Source organism: Pithys albifrons, chromosome 7 (assembly GCF_047495875.1).
Source record: "Pithys albifrons albifrons isolate INPA30051 chromosome 7, PitAlb_v1, whole genome shotgun sequence".
Taxonomy (NCBI): domain Eukaryota; kingdom Metazoa; phylum Chordata; class Aves; order Passeriformes; family Thamnophilidae; genus Pithys; species Pithys albifrons.
In genome coordinates, this window is record NC_092464.1 from 36,683,685 (window position 1) to 36,702,997 (window position 19,313).

General features: G+C 34.6%; 1 protein-coding gene across 5 annotated transcripts in view; it reads right to left on the reverse strand.

The window, feature by feature from the left end:
- The window catches only part of TBC1D5 (TBC1 domain family member 5), a 313,509-nt gene that overhangs the window by 227,740 nt on the left and 66,456 nt on the right, over positions 1 to 19,313 (reverse strand). For 4 of the 5 annotated variants that reach the window (XM_071561058.1, XM_071561057.1, XM_071561056.1 and 1 more), the window contains exon 3: positions 12,756 to 12,910. The exons of the other annotated variant lie outside the window; for it this stretch is intronic. The gene's annotated coding sequence lies outside the window, so the exon portion shown is untranslated. The remainder of the gene's footprint in view (positions 1 to 12,755; positions 12,911 to 19,313) is intronic. 5 annotated transcript variants of the gene reach the window in all.

Genomic DNA, 19,313 nt, shown 5'->3' on the forward strand with positions numbered 1-19,313 from the left:
TAAGTACTTCTCACCTTCTCTGAGCTCTCTGCAGGGCAGAACAGCAATCTGACTGCTACATCCCATAGCTACAAGCACTGTGGTAACACTTGCATAAACTAATACAGCTACATTTCAAAAACACAATTTTCATCGACACGGAATCAAGTCCAAACCAACAATTTATATCTTATTAAGAAATTTCTGACTATCAATTTTGCTCAATGTTCTCTGTCAGTTACATTTATAACCCTCACATTAGAGATTTGAGCATAACTGCATTAAAAAAAAGGCTGAAAAGCCTTTGGTTTTGCTGGTGCTAGCACTGACAAATGCTCAACAAACCACTGCATTCATTTACCTGGTAAAGAATGCCTTTGGAAGTAGCTGGGAAAGGTGGTTAGATCTGTCATCAAAGTTTTTTTCTATGGAAATAAGGTTATATGCTCACAAATTATATGACCAACCCACAAAGCAGTTTGCACATATGCACAGACAAAGTATCTGCAAAGAGGAATTAAGATTCCAAAGCATATCAGCTGCAGGAGTGCGTATCAAGGTTCAAGAATATCAAGTTAGAAGGCAACAAGCTACTTTGATTATATCCAGCATATTAACAAAGAGCTACCATCTCATCTAATTACTGTCTCTTCATGCAAAGATTGAAACTGTGGACCACAGAGCACCAATTAACCAACGTAGTACATTTTTCAAACTATGTATTATGCTTCATCGAGACTTGACTTGGTCATTGCAGTTGGGGTATATTAGGTTTGCAAATGGATATTGAAAAGTTGTGCATTTAATAATGAATGCATGACTTTTGGGCAGGAAATCAGAGAGTCATGAGTGTAACAATATGAGAACCTGTCTGGATAAGGTTTTTTTGTTTCAAGTTCCTCAAGTGGCACTAGCATCTGCTTATCTTATCAGGTGTTTGAAGCAGTCTTAGACGTACAAATAAAAACGAGTCCTGAACAAAATGTTTACCCTCCAACTCCTACACATTGAAACATCTGATAAAGCTATTAAGATGAGCAGAGAAAAATCGCTTCCTTTAAAGACTGTCTTTATTCCTTTCTGCCTTCTCTTCATCTACATTTCTTCTGGACTTCAAGACGAGCCAACATAGTTGTCCTTCTGATTCCCAGGCACCTAATGGACTGCTGCACAACCTTCTGCATCTTTCTTTCCTAGGAGCACAGCTCTTCCTGCTGTGGACACCAAACTTGCTATAAGATCACAGTTTTTCTGGTGACCCAAAACTTCAGCACAGCCAGGTCAGGTGGGAAATTTTTCTGCCGTCATCAGCAAACTAGAATCCCACTGGATATAATATATGTAAAATTCACATTCTCAGGTGGACAGTGGATGAAAACACATAACAGGAGAACCTACTTCTTTAATAATCAGAACAGAAACAGATTACAATAAGACCTTATCTGGAAAGATGGGGAATAGCTTTGAATGTTCAGCCTTTTCAGTTGCAAGGGGTAGAAGAAAGATCATAAACTCGATGCTGGTAGTGAGGCTGAGAAGAAGTAGAAAGTTATGTGGACTCTGTGTGATTCCATATTTGTACAGGAAGGACGACTCACACTGAGCACAGTATTGTCAGACAGCTGATGGATTAACTACTTATTGCTGTCGGATTTTTTATTTTCCCAAATTCCACTTTTCAAAATTAATTAATTAATGCTTCTGATATACTAAACATCGGACAACTGACTTGACAGAAGTTTCTTCTCTACCTGCTGTATTTTTGAAGCACATCAAGAAAGAAGTAATAAAACCTTTGACTGTACTTGGGAATGATCTCTTCCAGTGCCAGATTTTAAGGGAAAATGGATGAAAATTACTATCTCATTTATAAAGCCACGTTGAAATGGATGAATGTGGCCATCTTGATCAAAATGCCATGAAGAAAATACCACTGTTAGTTTGTTTAAAACCTCTGAAGCGTTTATCAAAATATGATCACACGCTGAGAGGGAATACACACATACAAGTTACTGAATAGCATGATGATACCAGCAGCTGGAAAGACAAGCACAAACACATGCTATCAAGTAGTGTGCATCATCATCTTTTTTAAGAGATGCTGTCCACAGCCTTGTTGACCATCATGCCTGCCTTCGGCCTTCACAACATGATAGAAATACTTTTGCTCTTTAACTTTCATAACAGGAGTCTGTATTTTCTTTTTCATGTTCTGTCCCGTCCTGATAAATACTCCACATGGTAAAGGGCCAGTCTCTTGAGGAGCCAAATTAAGCTAGTTTATGTTGCCTTGGTAAGCTGCAGATCCCCAAAAAGCATACACAAAGCTAGCTTCTTTACAATGATTTACTGAAAGCAGCAGCTTGTTTTAATAAAACCAGCCCAAAACATAAAATTGATTGAACCAACTGCTGTGCAGGGCATATACAACAGCTGATCAAAATCATTCAAGACTTTTATTCCTAAAATATCTTCTGAGCTTGTAGAGTTTTTCCTATTTTATTACTTCAGTTCTGACACACAACTCAGGCAGGCAGAAAAATTGAGGCTAAGTGATATTCTGATATTTTTAACCAAAAAATTCAGATAAACTCAAAATAATCTCAGGTGTTTGAAAAACAACAAGGAAAGCCAAATATACTTCATAATTACCAGCAGTTTTCATAATGTAATACTATTACCTTCCCAATTATCACTCTTCAAATTATGCAGCGTGCTTTGATTAATTGTATCCCAAATAAGTTCCACAACACACCATGATTACTCCAAAGGACACAACATTTCTTCCATTTATAATAGCATTTATATATAAATAAATAAACACACAAATAACTACATACACAGATATATATAAACATATACACATGTATATAAACCGTGCTTTAAACAGGCAGGAAAAGTTTTTCCAAACTGCAAAGATCTGCTTGCTAACTTTACTTTTCCTTGTACAAAATATCACTGATAAGAGTTTATCTATTTTGTTACACATAACAAAAAGTTCACCGTTTCAGAGTGTGCTACATGAAGTTTTCCTTGCCTTTTATATAGTAAAGTAATTTTATGGTATTGTGTCACAATGAAGGACAAAGATAAGCCAACTGTTTAGATTCCTCTCCTTTATGTTGTGGCTTTGATCACTAACAATGCTGCATGAACAGCCAACAGAAGGCTGACATTTCATAAAATATGCAGTGATAAAAGCTAATACTGTAGCATCTGGGAGTGATATATAAAATGCAGAAATACACCTAATAACTGTGATCTTAAATTACAAGTTACTAAGAGCTAAATAAGCAGCATACCTAAAAGAAAGATTAAGACAGGATTTTTGTGGTTCCGCTCCTAAAAAGAAATTTTAAAAAATTAATCCAAGATATCCTATCTATTATTCTTAACAATTCCTCTGGTTCCCTTGGATCTTAAAAGCAGCCTTGTAGAAGGCTGCTTTTTTGTCGTATCATTAGGTATCAGCAACAGCTAAACACATGATAAGCCTTCTTTGTGCTATATTAATGTTCTAATGCTTTGTAAAGTCCCCTTTATTGTCTCTTTTAAAATATCAATCACACAAAATACATATAAAATCTGGTGACTGACTCTTCAATGTTATGTAAAAAGCTGAAGCTCTATGATGACAAAAATAAGTAAAAATCCTTCCAAAAAGCTGCATACATTAAGTAAATCTTAGAGTAGAAATTACATTATTTTAATTTATTTATCTTAAGAACAGTAGGAACCTACAAGACAGGCCACATAAAATGGAGGATTACATCCTAGAAAGCAGTGAATCCCTAAAGAACTTACAAGACATTGTAAATAACCAAATGCTTTTTTTGCTCTTACTATGTTGCTGTAGCTAAGAAGCTAAAAACAATCCCTGGGTGCATTACAGGGAAATATATGGTAGTACTAAGGACCTGAAATTATCTGCACATATGGCATCACTGGAATGCTATAACCAGGCCTGGTATCTTTAATTTAAAAGGAAGTTGAAATTAAAAGGGCCAAAAAAAGGAGTTGCAAGAATTACAATCAGGAAATCCTTCTTTTTATTGTATGAGAGAGATGGATACAAGATCAGTAGATTTAGTTTATCTATGATAAGATTAGAGATAACTTGATTCAGATCTACAGCTCAGTACATGTGCAGAACATATAATAGCCAATAACTCTCTAATCAAGCATAGAAAAGGACAGCAAGACTGTATTACTGAAAAACATTATCAGACAAATTTGGTCTAGAAATACAACATCTTAATAATTATAACAGGTTAGCTAGGGACATAATGAATCTCTTTTTGCATCTTAAATATCAAGGCAAAGATGAAGTAATGATTTTGATTTTTTTATTGTTTAATGATCAATTATTTACCTTGATTTATATCAAAGACAGAATGGCTAAACAATCAAAATGATCTCTCCTGCACTGAACACAGTTTAATATCAAAAAATCTGCAATACTCAACAGCTTTAAACACCAGTTCTGTTCTCATTTATGATTCCATGCATCATACTTTTATCAATTACCCATTATAAAAATTATCCAATGTAACATAAAAATAATTTTAGGAAAGGGTGCAAGTATATTATCTATCTTTACAAGAATACATCATTAAGAAACAGAGTAAAAGTGACTTACATGGTGCAACAGGTTAAGTAACCACTGGTCATCCCCACGTGTATATTACATTAATATGAAGCTGAAACAATTCAATAAAAATCAAATTTAAAGTAACTGCTCCAAATATTTAAAATGTAATGGTGCAACAACTGCTTATGGCACCATAAAATGGGTAGGACTTCTTCAGCATAGTTATGAGATGTAGAAAAATACAAGGTCTAAAAGATCTAATTGTACCAAGAAACACTTAATGAATTCAGCTTTTTAGTATTAGGCCCTCATTTAATAGCAAGGAAGAGAGAATCATACATCGAATGTAAAAGAATGCAAAACAAAATCCGTATCTGGTGTTTGAAGGAGCACGAAGTGTATTTTCAGATTGAGAACACATACTGAAATTACAGTTTAAGTATGTGGGAGGCAATTGTCCTTGTGGTTACAATTAGCGTCCGAATTTAGGGATTTCACTGCTTAATATACACCCACCCGCCTGTAATTTTTACCATGTCTTTTTATGTCACTTAATGGAGATGAATACGCTTTTCCCACCTCATATTTACAGCAAGGCTATTTAATTTCCTTAGGCTGTTATAATAGGTTAACACTCTTCATCTCCCACTGGACAACGAATGGCATTATAAGACCGAGAATAGATGAAGGCATATTTACATTCATAATGTTCTTGACTATAACATTTATGTAAATTATGATTTTATATTTGCAAATACTATAATTTTCAGTTTCAATGAATATTTTACTACTCTTTCATCGTTAACTTTCTATGTACATTGCATGGAGAGAAAAACTAATGAAAAATAAAGAAACTAAATGATGTGATCAGAGATGTGCAGATCTTCTGGAAAATGAAGAAATGCTTTGTTTCTTCATTGATCTTACCCCTGTACACTTGGGGGCTGGACTACACCTTCCTGAGCATCAGAGTGCGCAAAACTTACATGGGTTTTTCAGAAGATAATAAAACTAAATTTCACATAGTGGCTTATATTTTAACTCCTCCAAAATCTAACAAGTGTACTGCTGATGAAAATGAATTTTTTTTTCCCAATTGTATAAAAAATATTTTCTCTCTCTGTTGTTGAAACATCGAGGAAACCCTACGTTAATGACAGAACTGCATGTAGAGTTTGGGAACATGTTTACAAATGTTATGCAAGAATCACAATATCAAATTTCATTAACTAATCTACTGCTCCAATAAATGGATAGAATGGTTTTTAAATATCCTCATAGTGGAAGAAGAACTTTTCAGTTAAGAAGAACATTCATCTCTCAGACCTATCGTAACACTTACACACTTTACAAACAAAACCTGCATATTTCTACACACACGATGTCGCAATTTTTCTGTGATGGTCAGCTAAGTATTTTCTTCAATTTTATAAAATGAAAATCTGACTCCAAAAAATCTATGCTTCCAGAATAAAAAACTGGCAAATCAAATTGGTCCAAATATTCTGACATATTTTTAAATGAGGAACTTTTTTTGTGCGTTTTGGTAGGAGCTTACTGTGACATTTTCAGACTGTAAATGCAAACATATGTAATGAAACAGCTCTCAAACTACCACAGTTTCAGACACATGGGCACAAAAGATGAGTCCGCTGTGTATAATGAAATTGCTGGTTATATTGTTTTTCAAGTTAATCAACTTATAATTATTAGAAGTCTCAAACTGAAATGCCTGGACTGTGTATACATTTGAAAAGAACCTCTTTAAAAGAACAGTACATTTTCTGGTCTCTCTTACCTTTGTGCCTTGTAACATAAATCAGTCTAAAAGGGCTTCAGGACTATGTTCCAGTTTGACAAATGGACAATGAACAGACTATGACAATGGTCCAAACCATCCGTCTCTTCTATTAAATATCACTTCTCTTTCCACAGTTTATTTTTCTGTGTAAAATACTAAACTTCCTAAGTTTCTCCTGAATGCCTGGCAAAACAGAAGTCAGTAGGGTATCACTGTTATACCAGACCAAATTATGGCTACCAAACAGGAAACCCTTCCTGACAGCACACTACAAATACTGTGAAAAGGGAAAGCTACTTTGTGGCACTTTTAACAGCAAAACCTTAAGGGATATTGAAAAGACCTTTCCAAACTCACAGAGTGAGTTTGCACATGAAACAGTGAAATCAGGCTGAACCACTCCCTAGTATTAGCTGCAGAGAAAATAGTGAAACCTTAACCTAACCTCAACATTAATTGCAAAACTTGAGAGTCACAAGAAACAAGATGCTGAAAACTATTTTAATAGTGAAAAAGTCTTATGTGAAGCTTTTGCCACAATTCTGCAAAGAAGCTTGTGTATGAATTCTTCTGTTTCAGGTTCCTGCATTTTAATTTTGCCCACTAATGATATATTCAGGAAAAGAAGAACATCAGAAAAGGTAAGAAAACTACATTAGCCAAATTTTGTTTTCAAAAAGTCTCGAAGCATAAGGCAGATCCCTCTGTAGAGTAAAAATGTCATGAATGAGAAATCTACTGAATATCAGAACTTTTGTTTTCTATAAGAAATAGGTCATTCTTTTCATGATGTGTTTCTTACAGTATCTTTTGGAATTAAAAAAAGATTTTGTATGAGAATATCTTAATAGCTATACTTGTATCATATAGCCATGCTAAAAAATTAAACATGAAAGTAAATCAAAACCATGATTATTTGCCCCTAAAATGCTACAAAACTATGCAGCTTTCATAACTACAGTTTTCATGCACAAGGATAACCACAATTTCATTCAACATTTACATTTCATTCATAAAAGTACATTTAGTAAGTGAAATGAATCTATATATACAATTAGTCACTCACTATTCATCTAGCTGATCACTAATCACCTGGAGCAAAATTTTACACTATGAAATATTCTCAACTGGAGCACTAAATCATGATAGAAATAACTAGATACTGATTCACAACTTAAACATTTAGCCATTTCCTTTGCTTTTGTCAAAACTTACTTTTTTTACAGTGAATGCCTTTTTAAAAATTTTGAAGCCAAAATCAGACTGCACGTATTGTATGACTCCTCTGTTACGAAAAAAAACAAATCAAACAAACCCATCCACAAACCATTCCACTAAATTTCCATTCTTTTCAAGTACCTGTATTCATACAGAGAAAACTCAGTAACAGTATGACAATTCAGAAAGTACTCCTGTATTTCGTTTAAGTTAAATACTTTCCAAAGTCTGAGTCTAAAGGACCAAAGAGAAACTAAGTGCAATCTGTGCTTACAAGAGCAATGTGTAATTAAGGTCTCCCAACCATTTACTCAGGAAGAAATACTGTTGTTCTGGATTTTAAATTAATTAAAATCACTTTCCTGTCAGATGGTATGAGTGTCTCCAAGCAAGAGAGTCTTGATCTACTTTTTGTTGTTACATTTCATGAGAAGAAAACATTCACCTAAAAAGGAGAGCATTTTCTTCCTTTTCTAATCCTACTCCCCTCTTCCAAATGACAGAGAATGACAATTTCTTTTTCTCTGATCCAGCCTGGATCCCACTATAAAGTATATTTCTGGATTTTAAAATAATCTAGATTAATACAGCAAGACAAATTTTGAACATTTGTAATACAAAGAAATTCTTGCAACTGATCTACAACTCCCTTGCAAAAGACGAGAGATTTGGCAAATTTCAAGACACAAGTAACCTTCTGATTGTGCTTTTCTATGTCCTTAAGGCATGCATGTTCCTGAAAAACAATGATAAAGCAACATTCAACCATTTATTTTAAATCTAGTTGAACCATTCATATCAGAATCAATTCTTATTAAACTGATGCTTATGAGAAAAGATTTTACAAGATCCAATACATAACATTGAGAAAACTACTGCAAAAGCTGGTGGCAAGACTTTAACTTTCCTTTAAAACTATAAATCTGTAGAAACGTTATGCTTTCAAAGAAAGTTTAGTATGAAGCCATGTATTGTACATCACTCAATGCAACCTTGAACAAAACCACATGAAGTTGCTGAGAAAGTTTTGAGTCTTTTGTAAGTTCCACCTTAATTTATTCAACTACAAGAGAACATTGATAATATAGAACAACTTCTGACCATGGTGGCTTCTATTACCCTCAAGAAATGTATGAAGTTCTATATTTAATATATGTGTTCATTGAATAAATAGCACTCAGCAATGTGTGGAGCGTCTAAAATTAGTAGGCAGTTGGGCATCACTGTCACTTTAATTTGGCTTTATTCATCTGCTTTCCATCTAATTACAAATGCTGGCCAGTCACAACTGAGAAATGCTGCTGCTTGCATTGCAGATCAGCCCCTAATACTGGACTCCAACTGCACACGGCACATCTACACTGGTACCCTCTCAGTATCACTCACTCTATGTGTAGACATTTAAATCCATGTAAGTTAAGAGCAAAACCAGCTTAAATTCTGTGAATGCCCTTTAGAATTTGTCCTAGAAGCAAAGCAGTCTGAAATGCTTCTGAAAAAGTTTGGAAGTCAACAAAATGTGGAGGAAACATAATATAATGAAACTACATAAGAGACATAATAGTACACAGGTAACAAAGCCAAGAAGTTGCTGCCCTCAAGCAGAATCACAGACAGGTTTGGGTTGCAAAGGATGTCTAAAGCACACCCAGTTCAGTCTCCTGTCATAGACAGAGTGGGGGATATCATCCACTAGACCAGGTTGCTCAAAGTCCCATCCTAGCCTTGAACAGTTCCAAGGATGGGGCATCTGCTATTTCTTGGGGCAACCTGTTTCTGTGTCTCAACACCCTTACAGCAGAGACTTTCTTCCTTAGATTTCATTTAAATATACAGTCTTTTACTTGTAAACCAAAGACCTAAATCCGTATAGGCTCTGCTAAAAAGTCTCTCTCCATCTTTGTTATAAACTCAAAGTATTAAAAGGCAGCAGGAAGCACTTCCTTAGTATTGGGATTTCCAACTAGCAAGGCTGGTTTCCTGGATTAAATGAACTATAGAGCAGGCATCAAGTATAATGAAAAAAGCTCTGCCAGACCTGGCTGGGCTCTGTCCAAGTCCAGCTCAGGCTTCAGAGCCCAAAGGCGGCTCAGGAGGCAAAGGGGGCAACCTGCCAGGGGCAGGGGGGCAAGGGAGATACAGTGCACAAAAAGCATTGCTAGAGGCAACTTGAACTGACAGGGATGTGAAACAGTACCAGTTTTGTGAAGTGAGGAACAGCTACAGAAAGTAGATAAATCTAACACTGTACAAAGAGGTTAAATAGAAGTATGTCTTAAAAGATGGGCTAATAACACGCAGTACTGCTAGTCCTCAGCACGAGAATCTGACAGCTACTCAAAATAAAGCTATGGTAATTACTGGTGCCAAGTTGGTAACATGTACCCTCATCAGGAACTGATGAAACTTAATTTTAGTGCTTTGCAAAATACTCTTAATCCTGGACTTGTTCTTCCATCCTAGTGTGACCTGCAAGTTTTGCTACATCTGAGAAAAAAGTCCTTATCTTATGGGTACCTCTCTCCATAACCGATCTCTGCAACACAGCCATAAATTTAACACAGGCGTGTGGACCACCAGTGCTGTAGGAACAGCAAGAGAAACACTGCAATGAATGCTGGTTGAGTTTTTTAAATACTTAAATGTTCTGCTCATACAGATGTGTGATGACCTCTATGAGCTTCATAACAGTGTAACAAATGGGTAATTCACTTGCTCCACAAACCACAGATTATTGTACTATTTACAAAAATATGCCATCTGTGATATAGTTGCAATTCACCAGTGCCTTTTAGACTGATACAGAAGTTTACTTAAAGAAGTAAGTGACACATTATAAATTGCTTCCTATTCTAGAGCCTGTAAGAAAGTACATAAACTTGCTTAAAGATTTCTTATTAGAAAGTACTGGATTTAAAATTAGAAACACTTTCTGCAGTATTTACAAACCTGAGATAGTCCATTTGGAAAAACTCAGGTCATTTTTCTTGATGCTTCAAAACCCAGTTTATAAGACAAAGACTTTAGAATCAACAGTTATCAACTATTATATGGGATTTAATTACTCCCTAAGTCAAAGGAACTAAGTTTATAGCTATATAGTACTTCAATTTCCTTATAAATCACTTCAATGGTGAAACTTGTTTGATCTGTTTCATTATTATGTAGACATAAAAATATTTGAAACATAAGAAATCAGTGAGTATTCAGTGAAACCAATGTCAGAGAACACCGGAAAAATTTCAAGCCAAGGTAACTACAGGAAAATAAGTAACTGGTATTTACAAATATTTTGTCTTCAGAGAAATTATCTGTCTTAAATGTAAGGTTTAAAAAATTAGAATAATAAGTAAAGCACACTAAATAAGCCTTATCACTTTCCCACCAAAGAATTCTTAACATGATTTAATTCAAAGTCAGAAAAATCTACAGCACACCAGTCCTGAAACAACTGGATTGACAGAGGAGGGAAGCATCATACTGCTAAATTTGGCTCACTTTGAAATCACTATGAGGTAGAAGGCATGTTTGTCAAAATCCTTAATACTTAAAAAAAAGACCTTCCAGGCTTCTTCACAAGTATTTAAAGATTGTCTCATGTTAAGTGTACACTGAGCTAACCAGAAAAGCTGGTAATCTGCTGAGGCAATGTTCAACAATTTTAACTAGTTTTTGAAAGACACATATTATCTAGTAATAGGAAAGAAAGCTACCTTAATTAGTTTTCTAGGACACAAAATACAAAGACATTCCTAAAATTATGTAGATCAGTCAAAGGAGTTCATTATAAGTACTTAGAATAGAATTATTGTGTCATTTTTTAATTTCATGAAGCTGGATGCAATGAAAAATGATCTTGATATAACCTACAACAAGCAGTCTAAACACTTGAAAATGGTGAAATCATATAAACACACATCCACAAACAAAAAGACTAAGCCACCAAAAGCACAAATCTTTACTACTCAACTCCTTTGACAGTTCCAAAATTCAGGCAAACATCCAGAAGAACTTTCTGCCCCACGTCTGGTCAGTAAAGGAATTGAGGTTAACCTTTAATTTTTAATGTCACCTGCAGCCAGTGACTGCTTTTTCTAATGCAAGTGACAGATAAACAGCAAAACACTCCCAAGATGATACACAAAGCACCACATACCATAAGTGCATTTTTATTTTTATACCAACTCAATTTCTCAAATGGATAACCAATGTTCCTACTAATTTACATTAAGAATTGAGTGAGGCATGAAAATTGTTCTGATGCATAGGCTCTATTTCTTTAATGTACTGCACAGTATTCTGTGTTTTATTGCAACACTGGAAAAAACTAACTACACTTAAAAGGTACAGAAACTACACATACAAAAACACAGGCACATATACATCTTAAAAAATCACTTCAGAAAGAGTTTTAAATTATCCAGAGTGTGGGAAAGAAAAATAACTAATTAAAGTCACTGATGGAAGTCAGTAAGAGCAAAAAAAGATGTTCCTATTAAAATGAGTTTTCTGACCTTTAATTACTTGAACTAGTGTTTTTCCATAGACCAATACTAGTACTTGAAATCTACGTTGCTAGGATTTCAACTTTATAATTCCTTTATACAATTCAGTACTATTACGGTAACATTTGCAAGGTAATTCCAAACTAAACAGAGGGAATATGGCAAATTGAGGTAATATAGTCTAGCTATTTAAGGCCAAATTGGCAAGTCTTTAACAGTAAACACTGTATCATTACTAAACACTGCCATGTTGTTAATGTAAGGAGAGGTTTAAATTAGAGAGTGAATTGCCCCTTCAGGTCGGGACTTAGGGCATATTATGGGAGAAAGCAAAGTTCCCACTGACACTGTCTATGTCTCACCAGTTCTGTGGGAAGCAGACTGCAATACAGCTATCCCTCACTTTTAAAACCAAATACTACAGTAAATGTTTTTATTTGTCTTTTAAAAGTTAATGTAGTGAACTGGGGAGAAAATCCCCGTATTTGTTATGTAAGATTTCTTCTCATACAGAAAGGGTACTGAAAATGGTTTCTGGCCATCTGCAGGAGACACATCACAAAGACAATTTTTATAAATGTTAAATATGTAACTATGACACTAATGAAAATGAGGCAAACTCAGTTGGATTTTTAAAAAAAATATAGAAAAATTAACTCACACAGTAGCGGGTGCTCAAACACAAAGGAGATAGTTATCTTCAGAAGAATGTTCTCCACACATTCAATGGTTAAGCAGTGTTGGGATGTGGCCCAGCCACCAGGAACAAGGAGGAAGCTGGAGTAGCAGTCCTGGTACCAGACTTCTGGAACTGGCCTTCAGAGGGAGAATAAAGATACTTGATGAAAAAATGCTCAAAATATTTTTAATTTTTTGTTTGATGTAACAGGATTTAAGTACCCTAAGGCACTGGATTTCTTCTGGACATTTCAATATGACGAAAACACAAGTGACTGAAACTAGTTTTATTTTTCAGGTCAAATAAGCATTTTACACAATCATGTATCAGAAGAGATAGAAACAACATGTAAAATAAGCCCACGTGGTTCAATTTATTTATTCCTAAGATGGCAACAATGTCAGAGAGACAATTCTAACAACTTTAGCATTATGAAGACTTACTCAGTATTCAATGTGAAATTTATATCAATATGCGATTCATGGCTATTTCTCAGCATTATTTTCAATTTTTCCTCCTGTGACCAAACTTCTTAAAAACATGTATCTTACAAATTTCAGTAATTTGATATTTTCTCCAAAATTGCGTAAGGTTCAACAGCACACTATAGCTGGTTATAAACACACTAAAAATGTTGAAGGCTATGGTTCTAAAAGAAATTTAACAAATGGAATTTCAGAAACTGAACAGCCATCTATCTTCTATTAATTCACTTTAACTGTTCAATCAAAAATGCACTTGTAAGTCATGAAAAGAACCTCTCTTCAAAATAAGTTTATGCAGAATTTGCCAGCTACTGAGGTAAATTCACATAATTATGGGATAAACTGGTATTTTAAAATAATTTTTCCTATTATAAATATAAAATGCTAATAGTGTTGCATTGGAAACACCACTTTCTCTTTTTGAAAAGCTGGTACTTTACTGTTTCTGCAGTGTTTCCATCAGAAAACATAAGAGCACAACCATCTAGACACACTTTTTATAAAAACGTCCTAAATGACACTGATTTTGCAGGTAAATACCCAAATAGCTCCTGAAATCTGTCAGATTACAGTGTAGTCTGAAACTGTAATATTACAGTGTTCCAATATTTAAATATATACCACGAAAAACATACTCACTTTGAAGAAATAAATTTTGGGATTTCTTTTTTAAAAAAATAAATTAAATACAATTGTCTACTATTGAGTATGTTAAACAGTTGCAAGCAAATAGTGGGCTTGTTTTGCTTTGTTTCTGTTTTGTTTTTTTGGTTTTTTGTAATTTGGATTAGATCGTAGTTGCAACATACTAGCACAAAAATGTATTTTTATTCCAGAGCATACTTTGAGTTATTAAGCCTGGCATTAAATTTTGTAACAAGATGTAATATATCTAATTCAAGAGGGCTTAGAGTATTCCCGTATTACTTATTAATATGTTAAGTGAATGTTTGGACAATTGATTTCAACTAGGTTTTGTGAGTAAAACAAGTGACAAAATACTGTTTTCAAATTATATAGTCCATTTGTCATACTACTGTTCTGTCTGATTTCTATAGGTGTTAACAAATTAAGCAAAAAAGCCACACCAACTCAATAAGGAGCAGTAGCCAGAGCAGGATTTTAAAGAAACCAGCAGAGTAATTTATATACAGTCATTAACAAAGTATCCTTGCTGTTCTGCTTTCCTATTTCCTTCTTTTGTTTTTATACCCTCCTTCCTGCATTTCCCCCAAAGTCTGTATGTGTATTTTTGCAGAGGACTTACTACAATGAGACCACAGCCTTGTACTGAAGAAATAATAACAACAAATGTATTGCTTGAGTATCACAACAAGCCAATTCAGACACAGCTGGATCCAACCAGTGACTGGTCTGCTTAAGAAAATATATTTAACATACTAATCCTGTAAATTCTTACCGAAGCAAGCAACAGAAACATCCCCAACCAATGACTTCAATAATATTTCTGTAGCAAAAAAATAGAGAATAAAACTGTATGTAAGTTCTGAAAATGGGTGATGACAATGTGTTTCATACCAGTTCAGCACAACAATTTTTGTGCAATTCTTATAGTTGTGGTAGTTGCTTTCAACAAGTTAAGACTGTAAAATAGTCTTTATGACTGCACTGATGTTTTCTGAGTTACAAATGAGTCAAAGAGAGTACGAAGGATAGGAAAAGCATGATCTTCATTTGAGCATTTGGACTAGCTGAAATCAAAAGATGGACTTCCTGTGAACATGAAGACAATTATATCGTAAGTTACTGGAATAAAATACAAAAGAGAATAAAATATTATGTTACGATTTATATTAACATGACACAAGATACAAAGATTATTTTTGTTGAAAAGTAAGAGAAAGTAACTTGACTACATGAGCTAAAGTATTAGAAGAGGAAAGAATCTGCCTGTATTTTAACAAAGGGATGGCAGCCTCATGTAGACAGCTCACTTTGAAGAATCCATACTAGACACTTCTGGAACCTATATGGGTGCTGCATAAATCAATACTATGGTGAATGCAGACCATCTGTCAGAATTTTTTAAAAATTATTTACAGAAAATAACCTTCAATATATGAATACAAACATTTCCTCACTTGTTAAGAGGAACAATTCCTTTAAAAGCAGAATATGCAGTGTGTTTAAAGTACAGAATGTGGTTACTGAAGAGAGCCCCACTTTTGCACATACACAAAAGAGCATTTTAAGATGCCAGAAGCCGAGTAAGATACTCACTTGTATAGGTCTATTAAATCTGTGAACGCAGGAGCTGCTGCATTTCACAGTCTATTATTTATATGACAGAATGAAGATCTGAAAACATGAAATATAGCTTTAAATTATTCACTTATTCTTTTCACAAAAGGAGAAACTGTCAATCTAACACTAAAAGACTTCAAGCATATTTCCAAAGGTTTCATGAAAATTGCCTTATTTATCAAAACTTTATTCCCTCCGTTTGTTCATTAAATACTGTAGCTTTGCATTAAGGTCAAGCAGTGTCAACCAATTACCGTTGCTGGAGAAGTCCTACTTCCTTAATACTCAGAGACCATGGTATATAGTGAATTATTTTAATAGGCAAACTGAACACTGTTTACCCAAAGTACATTTCAACCATAAAAATGTATTTTAAGGGTTTCTATCAACAATCAATTATAGTACTATTTATTATCACAGCAGCATTAAGCACGACTCTTTGTCTGCTTAAATGCCAGCCTTAAAAAATATACATCTATTTTAGCATATTCAGCAATATTCTGTTCTTAGCTCATAAGTGACCTAAAAAACAAACTGAAAGGTAAAACAGAAAACATTGAATTTTAAAGAGACAGTATCAATTGGTATAAACATACTGGCTTCTGTCCTCATTCTCTGTTGGTGGGCAAGACAGCTCAGTTTATATGACAGACCAGAAAAACAAATCCACCCTGAGTTCACTGCCTCTAATTTTGTGGGTTTGTTTTAGGGTAAAATTCTCCCTCTTGCAACATACAAGAAAAAGAGTAATTTAAGTGATTACCTACAAATTTATTGAATACCAAGAAAAAGCCACCCATAAGACATCATACTCAATACCAAAGTCACAGTCATTTGGGATAAAAGGACTTCCCAAAGTATTTTGATGCAACAGACTGGGGCAGAGTCCCCCATCCTCCTACCTCAGTCTTCTACCCGACCCATTTTAATGGCCTGTAGTTCAAAAGGCTAGAATGATGATTTTATTATGTAATCATCATTATCTTTTCGCTTCACAGAAGGAAGATTCTGGATCTCATTTCCCTTTGGAACTGACCTGTTTATTCCCATTATAGCTAGTACATAAGAAGTGATAAAAGAACACTTAATTTTCATTGGTAACCTTTGAAATCTTACTGCTATGAGCCTAACTGTGCCTTTCTGAAGTTATGAAACATGCATAAGCAAAAAACAAGTTTTCTACACATCCTGTCAGCTTGTCTCACTAGAAAACAGTTTTCATCCATGTCCTGTATCAGCGATCAATGAGACCTACAGTGATACAAGACACACACACACACTGTTGCTACAAACAAGGAGAGGAAAGAGAGCAACAAAAGGAATGGAAAAAAACCCCTGAAAAGAGTCATGCTGAAAATTATGAAGGAAGAGAGACATAAGAGTATGGAGGTTGTCTCATTATTTCTTAGAGATCAAAATAAACAAATCAAAAGAAGTAGAAAAGAAAAAACAAACAAAACACAAAAACCTCAAAACAACCAACCAAACTTAGACAAGTCCTCTCTAGTCTTCCCCAGGGTGAGCTAAGTCTCATCTTTAAGTTACAGTCATTCAGTGAAACCTGAAAAACTTTTAGAACTCAATATTGTGCAAACAAATTTCAAGAAGATAGAGAAAAAAATATTGATCCCTTCAAACACATCCGAATTACTTCTAGTGGGAGGGTGTTAACTGGCTTCACAGGCAACAGTAGATGTGATATGAGCCTGAGATAAGAGAGATTATTAAAGACATTCTGTATTGCTGATGCCATATATAACAAAATACTGTGCAGACATAACCATCATAAGATGGACACAAAAATGATTGAAATCAGAGAGCAATTGTTCTTGAAAAGATATTTTCAACAGCTCTGTCAAACTGAGTATATATTTCAAATGTAATTCAGAGACATTTGTTTAATCTATCTGGTATTTTCATAATAAGTCTAGTGACTCCAAGAACAAGAACTTATAAAATTAGCAGATAATACAATGTTGCTATAAACCAGCAGCACATCAGAGGACAGGATCCGATTTGCACATGCTTTTGAAAAATGGGAGATATGGTCAGAAATAAACAAGGGGATTCAACAAAGACAAATCTGATGCACTGTATTTGGAATAGGCACATCATAGATATGAACAAAATGGACTAGTAATAAAATATTACACAGAAAATCAATGAATAGAGAAGAATAGGAACCAAAACAGTAGATTTTGTGGTATCTTTGAAAGGCTCATCTCACTGAAATATGTTAGCAAGCATGGGATGTGCATGTGGTTGCCTGTGTTCACACATGGGTATACATGCATTTCAAGAGCTCGTAATTAATTTTTTCCATCTCTTACTCTTCTTTATACAGTTTTGGACATCATAACCCTTAGAAAGATGTAGGCAAACTACAAAAAGTGAGTGTGAGCTTCTTTTCAGGAGAGGACTTTAAGGAGTGCTGGGGTAACTGAAGCTTTTCAAGAAAAGGTTTGATCAATGTACTTGATCCTGCTGCAAGAGAGATTGAAAAGAATGGTAATCTGTGATCTTTCCAGGCAATACACTTCTGCAGTACCAGTCCACCTGCCACAGGCATCCACAGTAGCAACTAGAAGAAAAAGGAGTACTGCTTCTTGCACATCTTCAACATCATACACTCTCTCTTTTCTCCTATCTTCAGACTCCCATATCCAAAACCATCACCTCCCTTGCTAACAGACAGGTGTAGAGGAGAATACTACTCTGCACAGTTGTTATTAAATTTCCTTGTCATGAGCCAATACTAGATTGAGAACATCTGTCAATAATTTTTCTTATTTCATCATTCCTTGGCTAAAATCATGTAGAATTTCATATAAGGAAAAAATGCATCACTGATCATTTTTATTTTCATGTTACATGTATGCTCTTAAAAGAAGCATGAACAGCTTCATATATGAAACTAACACACAAATAGTAGAAAGAAACTATATTCTGAATTGCACAGCAGGAAACGAAAGTGTTTTTAGAAGGTCTCCTTTCCCTGCACTGGCTTCTTCAGCCATTTCATGGATAGCTTTTTATAATTCCTTACCTCATCTCCTGTAATAACAATTGAAAATTGTTTGTAAAATGAAAGTGGCATACTAATCAACAGCACTTCTATGAATTAGAGAGCAACCTTCAGCTTTAAAGGACATGTCATTTGAGTATATTGGATCAGAAGAAATGGATCTTCTGTACTGATGAAACCATCGTTGAAAGGACAGAGAGAATAAACTGCATTTCTAGATCCATCAGTTCTACTGGGTAACACTAGCCAGCAGTGGGAGATATGGAGGTGGATTGTAAGATAAGGAACAGGCTAAAGGCAAGAGCTGTTATAATTATAGCTGCGAATACAGAATTCGTTAAAGGAAGTCTACTGTATAATTACATTTGAAAATTTAGCAAGATGCCCAGAGGCTGGCTTGCAGCTGTCAGAAACTGGTAACACTCGAGTCCTGCTCAGGAGGCAGCCACTACTGCAGCTAAGCACCCCTCCCTCTAGCTGAGCCAACTTTGATAGGGCAAAGGAAGGACTTCAGCTAAAATTAGTAAAATTACACAACACCTGAGATTATACCCATTCTCTGTAAAAAGTGTTCAGAGATTGGGCATTATTTTAAAGGAAGTTAAAGTTTTGATACTACATGAAATATTTTTTTAATAGGTATCAATGGTAGTATTTTGTGAATTGCATATTTTATCTAATGACAGTTAAAATTCTGGTTTTTAATGATATTAATTCATAATCAAATAAACCTCATCTACAGGATAATATTTGTTTGCATAAAAA